Source organism: Macrotis lagotis, chromosome 6, assembly GCF_037893015.1.
Source record: "Macrotis lagotis isolate mMagLag1 chromosome 6, bilby.v1.9.chrom.fasta, whole genome shotgun sequence".
Taxonomy (NCBI): Eukaryota; Metazoa; Chordata; class Mammalia; order Peramelemorphia; family Peramelidae; genus Macrotis; species Macrotis lagotis.
In genome coordinates this window covers 40,697,333-40,707,315 of record NC_133663.1, presented here as the reverse complement: position 1 = coordinate 40,707,315, position 9,983 = coordinate 40,697,333, and the positions used below count along the sequence as shown (strand labels likewise).

Here is a 9,983-nt window from a genome sequence, read left to right as displayed (position 1 = left end):
AGTAATGAAAATTATAATGACAAATTATATCCAAATTGGTTGAGAAAAAATGTTAAGGAGTTCCAAGGAGCTTTGGCTAAATTTTATATTTTCAGAGCTGTTAGATTGAGAGTGTTTGTGTGTGTGTGTGTGTGTGTGTGTGTGTGTGTGTGTGTGTGTGTGTATTTTAATCTATAAAATAGAGAAGCTTCATTCCAGTGACGCACAGAACAAGTTGATGCAGTTTCTTGGTATTTATCAACTTCTCCAGATTCTAGTTATTCCACCCACTTTCCATTTTGCATCCGTTAGATGCCTGGCAGAGTTACTCTGAGTCTATATGACCTTTGCAGAATCATTTCAGCCAAAATATCTAGCTAGTTTCATTCCCAGTTGCTCATGAGCCTGAAACATGAAAGGCAGGGACTGATAGATACATTGGGGATCCCAGATATCCATGATCCACAGTCTATGTAGATCAGCACATTGCTACTAATTCTATTCTGCAGCAACATAACTGGTCCCCATACACCACAATTAAGAACATGCTCTGATCAACACCTCCCCTTCTCTTTTGCCTGAACAGGGTTTTTTTCTCAAACAATTATATGGTTTCCAGTCATCCTTTTTAAATTTCCAAAGTGACTACTCTTCCCACAATCTTGAAAAAATATTATCCGAAATAATGATTGCCCTGTTCTTGAATTTAAGAAAAAGTGTATGTCAATTTTCTCCTTGAATGTCTGTCTATCATTGTTAAATGTTTTTGCCAATTGTTTAAAGCATTGCTGCATGAGGGTTCTAGATTGCTTTTTTTCATGCATCCTATTCTTGCTGCACGCTGTCTCGTTTATGAATTGGCAGCACAAGAGCACCTATTCATAAACATTTTGGGCACCTGTTGTGCTAGTTTTTTTTTTAAACAAATTGATTCAGTGACAGCTGTTATCCAGTTACTTCTCAGTTGAATGCACACTTTTATTACTTGATACACCTACGTGGACTCTTCTCTGCTATGCACAATTGGTGTACACCAGCCAAAAAATAAGTAAATAAAGAAGCAGGATGATCTGAAAAAGTGAGTACTTCCCATGGTGACCATAGCATCCAATCTTTGTCCCATATCATCTTTTTGCTCTCTTGATCTACCAGTATGAATGTACTAGTGTCTTGAAGCATTTTTGTGCTGGTGTCTCTACATTGAGCCCCTCAATGAGGGTCTTTGTTCATGAAAATGTGATGAGTGGACCATGTCACCATTGTGTAGAGTCATCTCTGTTCATGGTCTGAGGGGAGGGAGGGGGCTGATGCTTCATGCCATGAATTACCAGTAGGTTAGAAATTAATTAGTTTGCTTGCTGATACCACTGAGTTTCTTGGGAAATCACCCAGATCCACTCAAAATTAAGATGATGTAACATACAGCCCTTCATTTGATCAGTGATCACTCACCAGACCAAATTATAACCAGAAAGCTTTAGAGTACTAGTACTACCATGCTGTGTTTCTGTGGGATGAAACCTATAGTCTATGTCTCATCATTCAGCTTTATTCCCATTTCCAGCTTCTGTCCATGAGTCTGTCTGTAGTCTAATGGATAAACTGAAGATAGTGTTGAATGTGGGATCTGAATTCAGTAATTTCTGAACACCCAAGAGAGTTATAAAATCATGATTGTTACCCAGGCATGTTTTATGAGTGCATGCACTGAGCACCAAGGATTCAGGAACATCACACAAACCAGGGTTCTGTTGATCCTGGGCTGACACATTCCAAAAATCACAAGGAAACATAGATAAAGGCTGTGTGATACAGAGATCCAGAAGAAATAGTTGTAAATGAGCCTATTTCAGGTTACTTCCAAAATGAGAGACACTGTGGTATGGTAGAAAGTGTTTGGAAGAAAGAGTCAAGAGGACAGGGGTTCAAATCCCAGCTCTGTCACTTAATATTCCATGATCTCTGGTAACATTTCTGTTGGTTTTCTTTATCTGTAAGATGAAGATCTCTTTCAGCTCAAAGTCCATGATCCTTTGCCTTTTGATGAGGTATTTGAAGAATGAAAAAAAAAGTTTATCAAGTTTTAATAGATAATTTTTTCATTAAGTACAGTATCATGAAAAACTCAAAGAGTAGGTGACAAGGAATGAGAATATTCCAAGCATGGGGGACAACCCACAAAAAGATAGAGTTAGAAAATAGACTAAAAGAGAAATAGCAGTATTACTGGATCAGAGAGTACTCAGAAGGAGTAAAGTTTAAGACTGGAAAGATACAAAGGGGTTAGCTTGTGAAGGGCTTTTAAAAACCAAGCAGTACATAATAAATGGACCTGGAGGCAAAAGGAAACCATGGTAGGGTAGTGAGTTGGGGAGAGACAAGGAGGAAGCTAATTCTTACCATGTCTCCAAGACCCTCTTTCTCTTTCCTTGTGCTCACTTATTCTTCTCATGCCAATTAATGATAGTTCCCCACAACCACTGTTATTGTCCAACTCAAATCCTTTCCACACCAAGATCGGTCTTAGTATCTATCAGTTTTGAATATATACCAACCATCTATTCACTTCCTTATATTCTTGAGTCCCATCCTTTTCCCTCCATATACTCCATCTGTATCTGTCTTCCACAACTGCCTCATTGTACTTAAAGCAGAGAAATAGAGAGAAGCTTCCTGAGCAGACACTAGCAACTACCTACTCTTCCCTCTTCCAGTACCATGGAGTCCCAATTCACCAGTATATTAACTAAAACCTGTTTCTATTCCTATAATCAATATTAATCATTTGTTATAGTAAATTAAATTATATTAGAATTCCCAAAATATTATATATATATATATATATTATACACACACACACACATATATATATATATATATATATATATATATATATATATATATATATGTATGTATATAAATTCTCTTTCACAAGTCAAATCTACCAGAAGGGAAGTATTTTTGGTCAGTATTGGTACTTCCAGAGGCTGTATGGTATATGAGAAGAAAATCTGCTTCAGAATCAGGAAGATCTGGGCTTCAGTCTTGTCCAAAAACTATGTGGCCCCAGGAAGTCACTTAAGTTCTCTATATTCTAGGTCTAGGCAACTCTATGAGACTATGAGATATTATACTGCATTGGTAAAGGCAATTTCCTTGCCTTTGAATTCCCTGTATTAATGAAATCTTAGTTCTAGAATTTCTCAGTTTTCACATTTGCATCCAAAGCATAGGACAATCCATAAGCCAATTTACTTTCTTCCATGCTGAAAAGATTCTGGGTAACCTATAAAAACCTCTCATGGCCTTGGTGTATATAGGCACCATAACTCTCCAGAGAATATTTAATGTATTCTCAATAGAACTGAGTTCAGTCAAGAAATGTTTGTTATACTTCCTATGAGCTTGCCACTTACTACTTAAGCTTATGGCCAGGTAGGCCCTCTCCAAAACCAGAGAACCAATTGGAGTCATTCAAAACCATTCAGGGTATTAACTTCCCCTTGAGCTGAGGTCAAGATTCAAAGATATAGCCCTGCTAAAGTCATCAAAGTAAAATCTGAAACTCCGATGATGCTTGAGGTCCCTTCAAATCTCTGAAATTCTTCTAGGCTAGGTCTTAAATACCTTCTGCGAAGTTCACTGATTAATGCATCCTATTGATTAGATCTCTTATGAGTATATTGACATGTGATTTCATTTGAGATGCATTTCTAAATGACGACAATGCTCATCTGGTTTCAGGCAGATAACTCAGTAGCAGAATTCCAAGCAGGAACATAATTGATGATGAATGCGACACCTGCATTGAATCAACAATGTTAGAAAAAAAAAACAAAAAAGGCATATGGGGAGTTTCCAAACACAAACTCCTACGCTGTGTTAAAAACAGTTCTAAGCACTTTCCATTCATGTAGGAACTAATTAAGAAAACCTTCAGAATGTTTAATTGTTTCACATGCATGGTAAGGAAAAAATATAAGTTGTTTAACTGGGTTCTTTAAAAAATCAGCATTGTCAGAAAAGGAGGAAAAAAATATTGACCCCTCATTTTCCAGTCTGCTTTTAGTGGGTCTTTTTTAACTCAGTTTTTTTTCCAATTCAATGGAAGCAAAAGAATATTTTTTCTCTAACCTACTTAGAAATGAAAATGAAATATTCTATCTTAAATTAAACACCAATTGAGATCCTTTGGCTGAAACTTAAATGATTATCCATTGTTCATGAGAACATGCCATTCTTCTTTTTTTTTTTAGGTTTTTAAAAGGCAGTGGGGTTAAGTGGCTTGCCCAAGACCACACAGCTAGGTAATTATTAAGTGTCTGAGGCTGGATTTGAACTCAGGTACTCCTGACTCCAGGGCCGGTGCTCTGGCCACTGTGCCACCTAGCCACCCCCAAACATTCCATTATTCTTGAAGGATCTTATATAATTATTTAGAATGCATTTTGGTTTGGGATCCATTCTAAAATTTCCAGGGTATTATGGATCCTCTTTGTCCTCAAATTAAAACAAACATTTAGATAAATTGTAAACTCCTAACATTAAATATGTATACAAACCCAAAAAACTTGAAGCCTCAACCCCTTTATATTTGAAAATGGTTCCTGATGTTCTATGGTCCCTTTTCTTTGAAAGCAGGGAGTTTTTTAGTAAAACAAGGAGATGAGTGACAGATGTGCTCCATCCCCTGCTGCAAAACTGTTGACTTAAACATAGCCACACAATTATCAATAGGTGAACCAATCTGAAATCCAGTTCAGGAAGGTAGAATTGATCATGGGCTATGATACAGATTGATATAAAGTTGGAAGGTCATCTAGCCCAACCTGGAGGTCATCTGATGTTACCCTTTCATTTACAGAAGAGGAAAGAGAGACAAAGAACCTGACCATAGCATTCTTTGAGCAGGTCAGCAATAGGCCTCACTGCCACAGTCCAGATTCAGGACCTCATTAGCACGATCTTATACTACTATGGTAATGTATCACCTACCTCCTACCTGCTCTAGACCCAGGAATTCATAGGCTCAAAAGTTTAGAGCTGGAAGGAATGCTAGAGACCATCAAGTCCAAACTGATGCCCTGAGAGGGCAAGATCCTTTATCTTGGAAGTATCTGAAGGACTGGAGAATCCCTCTTGGTACCAAATCTAATTACAATATTCCCCCCCCCCATCTTCTCTCTCTTTTAACCAATGAAAGCATTCATTTCCACTCCTGGTTACTGCCATTTATTTTTCCAGGTCTCATTTTTTATTTTCTTCCATCTCCTTCCTAGATCTTGCACCCTGTTTCAGAAACCTTTCTCAGCCTCCAAAGTCTTATCTGAACCAAACAATTCCAAGTGGAGAAGGTTAAAAAAAAACACTGACCCAGAAAGCAAAAATTGCTTAGGAGGATGTTCAGGAAAGTCAGCCTAAGGAATTCAGGGATGGGAGATAGATGGGGGTGGTGGGTTTAGAACAGCCTGAATGTCAACTCTATCTTGGGAGATGAGGTCCCCAGGGTGTGAAGAGAAACTTATATTACAAGAATCAAATAAATACTACCTAATAGAAACCTTTCTTTTCCTATAAATAATTTAAACATAAAAGGGATTAGAATTAGCATTGTTCATATGAAAAAATTCATTTCTTAATTGTGTTTCCTGGCCCTATTTCCTTCAATCACATAGACAGCCATAGGCTACTAAGCAATCTTTCTACTGAAAATGAAATTGCTTGAATGAGATGGAAAGAGGCTGAAACCCTTCTGTTCACTTTCAGCAGATTTGCCTACAAGCTTTAAACCTGCCAAGAAACCTACCCACTTCCTTGGTTTCCTATGGGGGCTGTTTCCTATGTGATTTTTAGGTAGTTAAACCATCCTACTGCCTTATGTTTCCTATACAAAATTTTTTTATGCAAAAAAATTACTGTTATTGCTTCCCAAATGATGTTTTTATGTGGACAGACGATTCCACTTCCCTTTTGTTTCCCACATAAGATTTTTCTTCTTTTGAAGTTTATTTAGTACTTCATTTTCCCCCAATTAAATGTAAAAACAATTTTTAACATTCATTTTCAAAACCTTGAGTTCCAAATTCTTTTTCTTCCTCCCTTCCCACTTACCCCATTAAGAAGGCACGAGGCTTTTATATAAACTAACCACCCTACCTCCTTTTACTTTTTGAACCAGACCTGTGATCTCAGATTGGGGGGAAAAAACTCCTATGAAAGGAGGTTGACATCATTTCTGCACCAACATATAATCCAGAGTTGACTGATATGTTAAGTGACTTGCACAAGGTCATGTAGCCAGTGTATTTCAGAGACAAGACCTATACCCAGATTCTCCTGACTTTAAACCCATAGTCTATCAATCCACCAAGTTGCCTTATCCATTGCCTCCCATAAGCAGGTTTTCTGCAGAAAAACTATCCCTTTTCCTTATTGTTTCCAATGACATTTTTATGAAAGTAAACCATTCCATTGCCTTTTTTTCTTTTCCTTTAAAAATTATTCTCTCCCCTATATAGTAATATCATTTTCTTGTCATCTGTTCTTGACAGTAAGCTCTATATAACTTATATTTGAGCATAAATTAGAGAAATTTAACACCCCAGGAAATGGTTTCTGCTCTCTTCCTGAAAATATAGTTAATTTAGATCAATTCCTTATGGTTATCATTATGGGCAACACAAAGAGTTCTTGCTTTGGGAAGCAATGAATGTTTAGATATTTTTTTTCTGCAGAACAGTTTAATTTAATCTAAATTGCCTATTTAAAAGATTCTAGACCTGTCAAGTGATGCAAATTACCAAGTATTCTTACGATATTAAGATGTCCTAAAGTTATGGCCAATGGAGTTGAACCGCTTTTGGCTGTTTACTTTTATTCTTCTTTCAATGAAATTATAATAACAAATAAAAATGGTTTCCAATAGTCATTGCCTATGCTCCTATAGTTTCTCCTGTTTAGATGTCCAACTCTTAAATTAACAGCTTATAGTAAAAATATTATATTTCCCTTATTAGTGAATATATCTCAGTCAATAAGTCCAATATAGATCTGAAGGGCATGACTGAAGCCCTGAAATTAGCCATTATGAAGCACTAATAACTGCCAGGAATTTTGCTAAGTCCATAAGTCATCAAGAATTTATAAAGTAATTATTATATGTACTTCCTAGGCACTAGGAATACAGAGAAAAGGCTAAAAACAAGTCTTCCCTCATGGATCATATACTTTAATGGAGGAGACAACATGTAATCATATAGTTACACGAAAGAAACAGAGTACATGTTCTTCAGTGGTTTCTGACACTTTGTGACCTGATTTGTTGGTTTCTTGACAATGACAATGGTTTGTCATTTTCTTCTCCAGCTCATTTTTACAGATGAGGAAACTGAGGCAAACAGGGTTACCCAGCTAGTAAGTGTCTGAAGCCAGATTTGAACACATGTCTTTATGATTCTAGGTCCAGCATTTGATCTCCTAGGCCTCCTGTGGTTGTCTCTTGTCCTTCATTTTTGAAGAGATACACACTATCCTATAAACAAAATTATACATGAGGTTATCTGAAAGGTAATATGACATTGACAATTGAGGAGAGTAGGAAAATCTCTTGCAGAATGTGAGATTTTAAAATGAAGCTTAAAGTCCAGTGCTGGAAATAACAAAAGCCAAAACTAGAGATCCAAGGGAAAAGGTGAATCAATTCTTGACTTTAAGAGATTCTCTTTGATAATTGCTATACATTTCTCTTTCACAAGCACAGTGAAGTACCATAATAATGGAGCCCTTCTTCAACTACTAATGCTTCCTGACTCAACTTTAAATCTTGTATAGGTAGCAATGAACCTTTCATAAGATAAAATATGACTCCCACCATGAAGCTGACAATCTCAAAAGAGATAACTCCATCAGCATCTAATTTTATTTGGAATTCTCAGGGATAGAGAGAAAGCAACCATCAAAAGTTTGAGCAGTGATCATTGTATATTTTGGATCCTAGGATCAAGGGTTCAGAATATGAAGGAATCTTAAAGGACTTGAGATCAGCTTCAATGATTTTACAGATGAGATTGGCTAACTTGTCAAATGTCACCCAGGTAGAATGATGGAGCAAGGATTGGAACCCAGTTCCTCTAGTAGCAGTCTTTCCACTATACCACACATCTCTCAAGGAGCACAACCCACTGGGAATGTTGAGGAAAGGGACAATTTTTAATTTTCTAGAAAATCTAATACAAGACATTCCAATTCTATTTCAAGTTAATAATGGTGAATTTTATATGAGCAAATATAATTATTACAGACACTCAGAAATTCAGTCTAGCCCACTCTGCTAAATTCAGTTAGTATTTTTCTAAAGCATGAATGTATAGCCCCAAAACATTCAAATTTGTTTCAGGCAGAAACAGATAATGAGGGCCCTAGGAATGCTAGAACTCAATCCCTTTTTGGTGTATAGGAACACCCATAGAATGTTATTTCAACATTACTGAGGGACCTTGATACCAAAGACACATAAAAACAATTGGAGAAATGAAAAAAATATTCTCAAATGAGGCTTAAACTCTCAAAGGGGAGAGAATTCTTGAAAATTCACTCTTAACCAGGACTACAAGGATTTTAATTGTGAGAGAAGATCCTCCCTTGCCACAAGTCATATATGACCTATTTAGAACTTGGTAGCCAAGAGAGCTGTCCAAGGTGCCAAAAGGTCAACAAAGCCTCACATTCATCATTATCAGATTGCAGACTGCAAATACCAATGACCCACCTTATCTGCTGAAAAAGATTCACCAGGGAGGTAGAACCTCATGATACAGATGAATCAAATTAAGTGAGTCTCTGATATGATCAATAACCAACTAAGTATCCAAGCAACCAATAATTCAAGCAACTACAAAGTCGTCATTTAGCACCCACTAAAGTGCCAAGCTCGGTTCTAAGCCTTACAGAGTTCATATACTCTAATTAAACATTAAATACTTCCTTCCCTTTTACTTATTTAGAAAAATATCTGTAATTGTTTGAGGAGTCATTAGCACCTATCAGATCTATATTACCCCACCTGTGTAACCCTGCCAGAGAAAAACAAAACGGAAGCAAGGCAATATCCCTGGACTTGAGAAACTACTTTTGTTAACTGCTTTAGAAGCTAAAACATATATTTCTATTTTAGCTTCCTAAATATATGTGAAATATATATTTATTCCTTAGTTTAATGTTCTCCCTCCCCTAGTAACAAAAAAGAAATACAAGATCATATTAATAAGTCAACAAAAATATCAATAATCCAATCTTACTAAGAAAATAAATTATAGAGTGAGTAGATGTATCACATAGGAAGAGTTCAGTTTCCAAATGGGTTTCCCAAAGGATTCCTTTAAATGACTTCCCTTGTAAACTTCCATGTTTGCTTCCAGATCATTAACCAAAGATAGCCATACAGAAGGCAGGGAAGAGTTAAATGGAGCAACTTCAAACTGAAGTGCTCGGTTAAATCCCACAAATGTTTATTAAGTTCCTGCTGTATGCCAGGCACTATTTTAGACAATACAGATAGAGACAAAAGTGAAAGTAACTCCCCCCCCAAGAGTATAGACACAATCTATTTACAAAGTATTATGAATCTTCTGCCAGTTATCGATTAATAAGAAATCAATGGCAGGATCATTGCCAATAGAATGGAAAACAAGAAGGAATATAATTGACTGAAGTTTCATTGGTACATCAGATTTTTAGGGACAGAACTATTACACAAAACACCTTTACAACTGAGATCCTTTACAATCACACCATGATGAAGTGGTGATTTCATTCAACACAAGACAATAAAAAAGAAACTTAGGGTATTTATATATTTAACTAAAAGGGAGTATATGCACTTGTAAATACATGTATGTGTGCTAGGATGTCTCAGGAGCACACAGGAATACAAATATACATTATGACTGGACCCTCTTCATTAGCAAATGTATACTGTGAAACAGAAGCCATTCCTGCTACTCAGT

The 9,983-nt window shown here is 36.4% G+C and overlaps 1 protein-coding gene across 1 annotated transcript in view; it reads left to right on the top strand.

Moving 5' to 3' along the window:
* Window positions 1-9,983, top strand: part of PEX5L (peroxisomal biogenesis factor 5 like) — a 183,460-nt gene that overhangs the window by 69,746 nt on the left and 103,731 nt on the right. The gene's annotated exons all lie outside the window — the stretch shown is intronic.